Raw genomic sequence first — 11,348 nt, forward strand, 5'->3', positions numbered from 1 at the left:
ATGTGGGCGGCCAGACACTGGCCGATGGACACGGGCAAAGCACAGTGAGGCACACCGCCTTTACCTAACATGGACTGTTTTTAGCAGATACAAAGAGAGGGCATCTCTCCAAATGCAATCACATAGACTTTCACCTTTAAGGCATGTGGCATTACACAAGATGCTGATATGGGCAAGAGAATCCACAATAATATTGTAAGTCAAGGGTTGCTAAAAGAAAACATATGGGCTTCCTGTCCGAGATGTCATCTCTTGGAATGCACTGATTGCAAGATATGTCTCACGTATACTTGCATCTTGAGGGCATGTGGCATTACACAAGATGATATGGGAAAAAGATTTCAAGATGATATTGTTAGTCAAGGGTTGTTGAAAGAAACCAACGTGCTTGGCATTGCCTTAGTCAACATGTATGCCAAATGTGGTGCACTTGGTAAAGCAAAAACAATGCTTGAGGACCTTTCTGTCCGGGATGTTGTCTATTGGAATGCCATGATCATGGGATATGCCCAACTAGGGCAAGGCCAAGAAGCTCTGGGCTATTTTTCAACGGATGCAAAGCGAGGGTGTCTCTCCAAATGCAACCACATGCGCTTGGATCTTGAAGGCATGTGGCACTACGCGAGGTGCCCCTGCCAGAGGTCGCACCTCCAATTTTTGGATTACTTCATAGACTCTTGATGCACCGGTTTGAGCACCAACTCTCTTGGGCATTCATATTGAACGACTGGCTATTGTTGGCCTCGCTAGAGCCAGTTGGAGGGCACAACCTTGTGGCCAAAGGCCACATAGCCAGTGTCATATAAATTGATGTCATACAACCCATTGCCTGTAGCCCAAAGGCATTCAAAACTGTGACCTTAGCTTCGTGGGCAACGGTCGTTTATGTTCTCTCTTCTCCAACAATCAAAATCGGTCTCCTTTTTTGCCTCATTCTACATGCAATCCATGCCCCTCACCGCTGCCACTACTCATTAGCTCCCTCTACTACTGCTCGAACAACCTTTGCTGCTAGTCTACCCTCTTTCCTCCTCCATTCACCCTCCAACGCTAATTGATGCACATGTTTTTTTGTCCATCATAGTCATTGCTCTGTTGAGCTCTGAGAGAGCTACCCTCTATTTGTCTCTCATCTTCAAGGGTGTGCTATGTGGAGTGTGTGTGTGTGTGTGTGTGTGTGTGTGTGTGTTCCTTGCAGCACCTATGGTAGGAGTAGCCACAACTCAATTAAGACCTTTGGGCCCCAAGGCTGGCTCGATGAGCTCCCCAAGCTTGTAGACGTCGGCCATGCAGAGAAAACCATAGTCTACTTATAGCATCCCCTAGCCATCGAAAGCAGCAAGGTAAGAAGTGAGAATTTTTTTCGTGAGAGATGTTGGCAGAGCTCTGCCTACTTTCAATGGGGAAATGGGAAAAGTGGGTTGCATTGCCAACCTCCTACCAAAGTGGGGATGAGAGCACCTACAGCTCTCTCTCTCTCTCTCTCTCTCTCTCTCTCTCTCTCTCTCTCTCTCTCTCTCTCTCTCGCCCCAAACACAGGCAACTCCTTATACACTGCCAATCTATTTCCAAAGTGGGGATGAGAGCGCATGTAGCTCTCTCTCTCTCTCTCTCTCTCTCTCTCTCTCTCTCTCTCTCTCTCTCTCTCTCTCTCTCTCTCTCCCCCCCCAAAACACAGGCAACTCCTTATACAATGGCAATCTCTTTCCAAAGTGGGGATGAGAGTGCATGTCGCTCTCTCTCTCTCTCTCTCTCTCTCTCTCTCTCTCTCTCTCTCTCTCTCTCTCTATATATATATATATATATATATATATATATATATATATATATATATATATATATATATATATATGTGTGTGTGTGTGTGTGTGTGTGTGTGTGTGCGCATTGCAAAGTCAAGCCCTTTCATTGAATAGGTAGCCACCAATCTCGAGCACAATTAGCAAACTAGGGGGCAATTAAGAATTTTTCAATTTAAGAGCAGTTCCTTTTTTTTCTGGGAGTGCCACATGTCAGACACATAAACCTTGGTATTTTGAGAACGTTCAAGTCCTTAAGTATAAAGTAAAAAGATGTCACTAATGCAACTATGCCGAAATTGGCATATTTACAAAAAGGCCTTGCATAGTTGCATGTAAGACAAATAATTGGTGCACATGTGACGATCCATGAGGCACGGTTAATAATGTGACGATCAATGAGATGCAGATATTAACTGATAACCATGCATCGCATGACCACAACAAAATCTTGTCCTCGTCTATAAGATATTTGAGTGGCCATCGCAACACAACAAGACCGACTATCAAGGTAACAAGGGGAGCCACCCAACCGATGTACCTTGAGTCTTAGGTTTGGTCTGTATCGGTTGGTGGCCTGGCTCGGGTTGAGCGGGTCAGGTGATGTATTTTTTTGGTTTTATTAATCTAATCTTTCCACCCACCTATTGTGGGTTTTGCTTTTTTAAAGAAGATATTTGAGTGGCCAATTTAAATGCTGCCTAATTTGTCTTGGTGTTCAAACCTTGTCTCCAAATTCTCAACTTTATCTTTATACATAGTGTGAGTCTTCGATCCTTAGCGTACAAATCCACAAAAGCACTCTAGTGTGAGTCTTCGATCCTTAGCATACAAATCCACAAAAGCACTCTCAATTGAACGCTTTGACTTGTGGCCTTGGTCCTTGGTCAAGTGCTCTTGGCTTCAAGTGGTACGATGCTAAAGGACATTGACCATATATTCAAGAGTCTCGCGGTTTAGTGTATTTTTAGCCTATTGAAATTGTGAAATCCCGGCTAAATTGGCAAAATTTAATAAGTTTTTAGCATAAATACCGGCAAATGCTTCAAATTTTGACTTACAAACTGGCAGAGTCTTAAGTGTGCCCTTATTTTCTCAATTATGAAAAATATTTCTGCAAGCCGTATACAGTATAACCATGTTCGCTCCCCGCTTGCTTATAGGGGTATTGTGTGACTCAAGTTCCACTAGCTACTTGAAAGATTTGGCTAGCATCTCTTGTAGTTTTGCTGGCATCTTGGGCCTTGGCTACCTCCATGGCTCTGATTCTCCATGCTTCAATTTAACGTTCAAAACTAAAGTCAAGCTTCAAAGGTGGAAAAGACAAAAACACAATGGAAGCATAAAGGAACAAGGAACATCAAGGGCCCCAATGAGCAATTGACATGTGTTTTTGACTTGTATCACAAGGCCCCAGGAAAGCATTCAAGTCTTAGGAGCAATTGTGGATCGTTGGATACAGCTGGCTGATAAGTGCCACAAGGTTTAACTTGAGCAAATTTTCTTCTTCCTTTTTCTTGTAACAGGGGCATTAAGGGTGGGTTCACACGAGCCCATCAGGAGCTCTCTGCATTTTTTGCCTCCGCCTTTTCCACCCGGCATTATTGAGTTTTCAAGCATCACAATTGTAAGCTAAAGCACACTTTTTCTAAACACTCGTGCCAATCGATGTTGTTTTCATAAGAACTCAAAGGGTTCCAAACATTCCATAGCCTATTTCTGTGTGTGCACATGCATGTGTGCATGCTCAGATCATGATTTAAGACTTATATTTTTTGTCATTGCGAGTATATACTCGATGCCCCATCAGACCAATGCTAAGTTGACTAAATTTCTCTAGATTTGGTAGGTTTTCTCACCTTCAAATTTAGAATCTAGAGGTAAATCTCAAAATTTGTAGGCGGGATTACACTAAAACTAGGCTGTTTTCAAGCAATGCTACATACATAACCACATTGGATATTCAAATTTTCCCCATCGACTATTTTAGCCTTGAGTAGCCTCTCTCTCTCTCTCTCTCTCTCTCTCTCTCTCTCACACACACACACACACACACAAAACATTATTACCACTATCTATTCAGTTGATATGTTTCACATGATAACAAAGTTAAGTTGAAGGTAACATGCAAACAAGGATTTGTGATGTGTTTGTTCCAAATACAAAAAGGTCAGTTTGACATATATGTTACCTTATATTTTGGGCACATTTCACATTGAAAGGTAGTTTCTTGAAGACAAGGAAACTTTATCGGCACGACATCGATAGTATACGCAAGAAGGTCTTCATTACTTGGGTGCAAAGGAGCTAGCTTGGTTGGTGGAGTCTTTGACCTTCGTGATCTGGGTCATGGCCCTATGCGCTCATAAGGACGTTTGTATCGCCTCACACGAGATATGTGCAATTTGATACAAAAAAAAGGTCTTCATTATTTGGCTGGTCAAGTACTAAAGATCACATGTACTGGAGCAAGAAATACAATCGTCTTTTAAAGTTTCCATGAAAAGGGCTCATGTCTAGAAAAATATATTTTCCCTACCCCAAGAAAATAAGGGCAAACCTGAAATTCTCCCGGTTTTTAGGTCAAAACTTAAGCTTTTTGCCGGTATTTAAACTAAAACTTGTGTAAACTTCCGGATTTTTTGCAAGGCAAGCTCAAAATCTATCCGGCATTTCACAATTTTAGCCGGGCAAAATACACTGGACCCGGGTGTTTTCCAACACTGCAAGGGCTCTACCTCTTACCTCTTTTGTCAACTTGTTGAAACTTAGCAGTTGCTTAATACACCATCATGTAAATGTGCAAGTGAAAGTCTTCATGTAGAAAGAAGAATTTCTACTTTTCCTAACCAATGGAGACTTTTCCGCATGTTAAAACCGCTAGTCTAAGATACGAATGATGCACAATAGAAACCTTGTTCTTTTTAACTACTTCCACTAGGTTTTGAGACAGAAGGAGATCTATGAACCTTATTATAAGAAAACGCACTTCAAAAAATCTCTCTCTCTCTCTCTCCCTCTCTCTCTCTCTCACACACACACATATATGTGTGTGTGTGTGTTTACACACACACACATGTATATACAAGCGTGTACACACACACACACACACACACACACACTATATATATATATATATGTGTGTGTGTGTGTGTGTGTATAGAGAGAGAGAGAGTGTGTGTGTGTGTGTGTGTAGAGAGAGAGAGAGTGTGTGTGGATGCTCGTGATTGAGAACAGGTGGTGAACATCGCAAACATCTGCCCCTCCTTCCTCGCAGTGCCTCAGCCTAGGGGCCTCATTTGAAATAGTCCTCGTTGCTCCTGTTGATGCCTCGTCGAAGTGTTGGCCTTTCAGCGGTGTCTGGCAGCTCTCCACGTGCGTGTGTGTGTGTGTTGGGTAGTGGTAGTGTTGTGTGTGTGGGTATGAAGCATGTGTTGGGCAGCATTAGTGTTGTGTGTGTTTGTGTGGGTGAGCAGCCATGATGTGTGTGTGTGGTGGTGACGGGTGTGTGGCAAACCCTTCTGTCGCTTGGCTGAGTGTGTGTGTGTGTGTGTGTTTGTGCAGCACGTCATTTTACAAATATATGTGTGCAGAAGCAGGGGATTTTCATAATAAGTGTGTCTAGCAGGAAGGTTCTCAAAGAAAGTGTGTACAACAAAGCTTTTCCGAAAAGTTTGTACAGCTAGAGCAAGGTTTCTTTGTTTGTTCGATACTAGGTCCCTTAAATTGAGAGAGAGAGAGAGAGAGAGAGAGAGAGAGAGATTTCTAGTGTGGATGGATTTGGGTGATCAGTGTATCTACAAAAGTCTTATCGTAGCCCGAGCGAGATTTATCGAGCGAACTAAAATCCGAGGGAATATCAAAGCTTACTTGCATTTCATTCCATGTCTTGAACATGTATTTGAGTCAATCTTTGTCTCTAGCCCCTTGCACAAACATGAAGGAACATAGAAAACCCTCAGGACTATATACACATGCACATTTAAGAAGCTCGTTCATGGGATCGACGGCACGGAACTGGGGTGCGATCGGCAAGACGATCTGGATCATCCGCGTGGCGGGGCCGGGCTCGGGCTAGGAGGTAAACCCAGGCGACGAATGGCAGGACGACGTGGCACCGGGTGGGTGACCTGGCCTCAGGACGTGGGTGAGATGGCGACGGACGATCCATGTCGGCACGAATTATGACGGGGGGGAAATCCGACGGGATCACCCACCATGATTTTGAAGTGGGGTGTGTCACCTCACCTCACCTCAGGCAGTGAGGGGAGCCTGCAAGTCGTCCCGCCATGTCGCCCGGGTTGCTTTCACTTTGCACCTCGTAGTACAGCTTGCAAGATGGGCGTTCAACATTGCCACCTCTGTTTTGGGGTTTGAGGGGGTGTTTCAGGGCATCGCGCAGGTCTGTCCAGGGGGTTTCAAGGGCATCGCGGGCAAGGGGGAGCTCTGTCCAGGATTGCGCAGAGATGGTGGGCAAGGCGAAGAAGGGAGGGAGGACGGGAATGATGGGCGCCTACTCTACACCTCCGCCAAAGAAGCCTGCTGGAAGGGCTGGGGGGGGAGCCAAAAAGCCACCTGCACGATGAGAGCCACGCGGTCGAGGGCGGGGCCAACGCCGGTTCAGGAGGTCAAAGAGGTGGGGGGGGGAGCTCCTTCTTGCAGTGTCTTAGCCCGATGTTGTTCCGGAGCCTTCGCCGGTCAAGACTGCTGCTGTGACCGGGGAAAGGAAGAAGAAAGCAGGGAAAGGACCAAACAACAACAATGTTACTCCATTGGCGGTTGTAGAACCAGAGCCATGCAAGCCTACTGTTGTTGTGACCAAGGAAGAGAAGAAGGGGGCTTTAAAGGCGCAACAGCCAGAACAAGTAAGACAGTTCCTGGGTTTACCTGTGAATGTCCGGGTTTATCTGTGGACATTTGGGTTTATTTGTTCCAACGTGTGCAGGGTTTGAAGATTGCAACGCCTCGGGGCCAAGATGCTCCTCTGTCGACGGATGTACCTCGAGAGGCGTGCCAAGGTGCTGCTTCAAAGAAAGCTCCAAAGGCCCCAAAGGAGATCCAACGCACAAAACACGTAGGACTCTTCCTGTTTAGATGCCCGGGTTTATCTATCATTGCCCGAAGATTTGTGTGGTTTAAGGGAAATTTGTGTCTGCTGTTAAGTGTTCACATGTGCAGGGTTTGAAGAGGGCAACGCCTTTGAAGATTGATGCTCCTCTGTCGGCGAATGTACCTCGAGAACCGTGCCAAGGTGTTGCTTCAAAGAAGGCTCCAAAGGCCCCAAAGATTGCAACGCCATTGAAGATTGCAATGCCACCGGGCCAAGATGCTCCTTTGTCGGCGGATGTACCTCGAGAGCAAGGCCAAGGCTCTGTTTTGAAGAAGGCCCCAAAGGTCCCAAAGGAGGCCCAACCAACAAAACATGTAAGATTTGTGCAGGGTCAAGATGCTCCTCTGTCACATCGGATGTACCTCAAGAGCCATGCCAAGATGCTAGTATGAAGAAGGCCCTGGCCCCAAAGGCCCCAAAGGAGATCCAACCAACAAAACAGGTAGGAGAAATGCATGGGTTTATCTGTCAGTGCCCGAGTTTCGCTAGCTGTTAAGTGCTTAGGTGTTTAAGATGTGCAGGGTTTGAATCTGGTTAAAGGATCATGCACGTTGAAGGCTCAAAAAAGCGGCCAGTCAAAGGAGGTGAGCGGCACAGCGGGCACTTGACCAGGGGCTCCAAAGGCTCCTAAGGCTGCAAAGGAGGACCAACAAACTAAAATGGTAGGACTGTGCCCGGGTTTATCTGTCAGTGCCCGGGTTTACCTGTCAGTGCCCGGGTATTGTGTAATTTTTTTGAAAATTGTGCCGGCTATAAGGTGTTCACGGGTGGCAATGTGTGCAGGATATAATTGTGCTTGAAGGATCAAGTCCCTTGAAGGTTCAAAAGAGTGGTCAAGCAAAGAAGTTGAGTGGCAGAGCAGGCTCCAAGCCACCCAAGACACAGGTATGCAACAAACGGCCCTAGGCAGACTATTGCAATGAAAGTGTGCCTTGCAAGTGTTTTTGGTCCTTGCACCCTGGTTTATGTCTGAGTGCATTGTCATAGGTGAACAAGAGAAATGCCAAGGCCGATGTGAAAGAGAAAGAAGGTACGGCGGTCCCCGAGCAACAAAATGTGAAGAGGTTGAAGAGGATGAAAGAGGTGGAAGTCCGTGATCCCGTCGAGCGGAAACTTGTTGTTGACGAGGTAAGCCCCTCAAGTGTTGTGCAAGAAGCCAATGAATTGTCTTTTTTTTATCTTATGGTTTTCCTCTTCTTTGATAAAATGGTTACGTCAAGGTTAAAGGGAACACGGGCAAGGGGCAGTTGGAGAAGGTGCCGGAGGTTAAGATTGTTGTAAAGAGGGATGGTGTGAAGAATAAGGCTAAAAAGCATGTGGAGACGGGGCAAGAGGATCAAGGGCCGGCGGATAAGGCTCTTGCCCTTGTCGGCTCTTCAAAGCGGCCCAAGCTTCAAGTAAAGAGAGCAAAACAATCAGGGGCAAGCTGTACTACCTCCACAACTGTGGTAAGAAGTCCCTAGGTTTATCTGTCACGGCATGGTGTGCAACTTTCTCTCTCTCTCTCTAGTATTCTTGTTGCCAAGGTTTATCTGTCATGGCATGGTGTGCAACTCTCTCTCTGTCTCTCTCTCTTTCTCTCTAGTATTCTTATTGACCGGGTTTATCTATCACTGCATGGTGTAAAACTCTCTTTCTCTGTCTAGTATTCTGATTGCCCGGGTTTACCTGTCACGGCATGGTGTGCAACTCTCTCTTTCTCTCTCTCTCTCTCTCTCTCTCTCTCTCTCTCTCTCTCTCTCTCTCTCTCTCTCTCTCTCTCTCTCTCTCTCTCTCTCTAGTATTCTTATTTCCCGGGTTTACCTGTCACGGCATGGTGTGCAACTCTCTCTCTGTCTAGTATTTTTTATTGCCCGGGTTTATCTGTCTCACTGACTTGCTTTGCCTTTTGTATTGTATTGGATGTAGACGCCTTATGTTGAGGTTATCAATGGGGGTAAGTTGGTGAGGATTTGTCGGGCTGAACCACCATGTGCAAGTCGGAACACTCTCATGGAGAAGCGATCACAGATGATTCAACACTTAAAGAAAGTACATGGGCTGGATGTCTTCATCCCTCAAAGGCTCGGAGGGCGGCCTCGAGGGAGTGTCAACAACGACGTGCCCAAGTCAAGCATACGAGATCAGGTACGGGCCCAACAGCGCTTTAAGGATGTGAGTCGAAAGTTTGCAGTAAATCGCAAGAGGATTGAGGAGAGAGCAAAGAATAGGGCAGCCCTCACTTGGGACGTTCTTCCGCGCAAGGCTCAAACGGCCATGAAGAAAGATACTTTTATCATGTAGTTTGTGGCCAACCACATGAAAACGATCGATCAAATGGAAGAGGCAATGAAAAAGGAGATCAAGAGTCACGTGGAGGAAGGCTATGAATCTAGGGTAAGTTCTATGGTCATAGAAGCCAACTTTACTATTTTAATCAGGTTTGTGTTTTTGTAAGTGCCCGGGTTTATTGTATGTCTGAGTTTAAATTAATCTGTTTTAATGCAGCGCCGCATCAAAGTGGGGACCTTGATTGTTTGTAGTGACAAGGATAAAAGCAGCGGGGGGAGTAGCGGAGGGAGTGATGACGAGTCTAACCAAGATGGGAGTGGGGATGATGATCCCGATTATGGTAGAGATGGGGATGCCGATGATGACGATGTTGGGAGTGACACAAGTGGTGGCGGTGATGACATAAGTGGTGGGAGTGACACAAGTGGTGCCGATGATGACGATGGTGGGGGTGACACAAGTGGTGGCGGTGATGACATAAGTGGTGGGGGTGACATAAGTGGTGGCGGTGATGACGGTGAGGATGATGGGACTGATGACGAGGATGACAGCGGTGGAAGTGGCAAAGGGGACAGTGAGGATGGCGCCCAAGATGTTAGTAGTGACGAGGATGAGGCGCAAGAGATTTTATCTTCACCTACTTGAGATTGTTTTGAGTGACTATGTCGTTTGTATGATTTTGTTTCACATACTTATCAGCTCTAACATGGAATGTGAACTTTTCATTCTCTCCTCGGCTTATGCTAGGTGGTTAAAACAATTTTGTGTTACAATTTTTTTGGTTGACATGTTATCCACGTTTACATGTTCGGATGTTCAATTAAGTCTGGGTTTATGGATTGCCTGGGTTGATATGTGTAACGGGTTTACTTTATCGGTTATCAAAATGCTATTTGTATGAACTTGCATCACATACTCATCAGCTTTAGCATGCAATGTGTTGGCTTTCCCTTCTCTCTCTTGGCTTAAGCTATGAAATTAAGTTGCTTCAGTTTGAATAGTGTGCCTTGGGTAGACATCCATGGTATGTGTGAAAGCTTGTGAAGTGCGTAGATTTTGTGGTTGTATTTGCAAGCTGTCATTCAAGTTGTATTTGCAAGTTGTGTTGTTTGGTATCATGGCAAATTTCACCATATGGTTTGAAAGACTCTCTCTCTCTCTCTCTCTCTCTCTCTCTCTCTCTCTCTCTCTCTCTCTCTCTCTCTCTCTCTCTCTCTCTCTCTCTCACACACACACACACACACACACACACACACACACACACACACACACACACACACACACACACACGAAAACTCATCCAATGTTTTATGAGGCCTCATCGTGTTTTATGTTTTGGTGCGTTAGTCATGCATTTGGTTTTCCTTGGACAAGTTTCAAAAAAAACATTGACATTGCCATTGTGCCTAAGCTATTAGTAGTGGTAGTAGTATTAGTGCTCGTAGTGAAAATCCACAATGATGATGGTAGAAAGAGGAAAGGAAGATGCTGCCAAGAGTATAAGACAATCATACTAGAAGGACAAATATCTTCTCCACTTGCATCACATACATTTCTACAACTAAACTATGTTGATAGTCTCTCTCTCTCTCTCTCTCTCTCTCTCTCTCTCTCTCTCTCTCTCTCTCTCTCTCTCTCTCTCTCTCTCTTTGTGTGTGTTTGAACCTAATTACTCTAATATTAACATAAAAAATTATTATTGTATTTCTTGTGCAGCTATATAGACACTGCAATCTCTATCAAAGTTGAGAAAAACTATATACCTAATAGTTGCAAAAGAAATACAATCCTAAGAGGGCATCGAGAATGAACTGCCACATAAAGAGGTAGTCCATGGTCAATTAAAATAGGTATGGAATTAAGTGTATAAAGCAGAGGTATTGAAAATTATTTTAGGGAAGGTAATGAGTCAAAATTCTCCATCACAAGACAAGAAGTAGTGCCGATAGGTTGAGCAAAACCCAAAACAGGTATAAGGTTGATTGAAAGAAAAACAAAAAGCCTATCAAGTTGTACAAAGTAAGAATAGTCCACTCCTTTACCACCATAATAATAAGTTTAAAACTTGCCTTATTCAGGTGAAAAGAGATGGTAGGTGATTGAGAGGTCCCAGAATAGTACAAATAACCAAACATGGGATACAGATAAACCCGGGCAAAACAGCAAGA

General features: G+C 44.9%; 1 pseudogene across 1 annotated transcript; it reads left to right on the forward strand.

Annotated features, from left to right (window-relative positions):
* The first annotated feature begins 4,990 nt into the window (after window positions 1-4,990).
* LOC147463427 (uncharacterized) lies at window positions 4,991-9,869 on the forward strand (annotated as a pseudogene). Its single transcript, XR_015190210.1, has 13 exons — window positions 4,991-5,970; window positions 6,062-6,435; window positions 6,503-6,664; window positions 6,745-6,873; window positions 6,978-7,223; window positions 7,297-7,351; window positions 7,431-7,442; window positions 7,522-7,571; window positions 7,693-7,794; window positions 7,897-8,037; window positions 8,130-8,357; window positions 8,818-9,285; window positions 9,397-9,869. The product of XR_015190210.1 is annotated as an uncharacterized LOC147463427 (transcript).
* The last annotated feature ends 1,479 nt before the right edge of the window (window positions 9,870-11,348 follow it).

Source organism: Adiantum capillus-veneris, chromosome 2 (assembly GCF_014529385.1).
Source record: "Adiantum capillus-veneris isolate H3 chromosome 2, ASM1452938v2, whole genome shotgun sequence".
Classification (NCBI taxonomy): Eukaryota; Viridiplantae; Streptophyta; class Polypodiopsida; order Polypodiales; family Pteridaceae; genus Adiantum; species Adiantum capillus-veneris.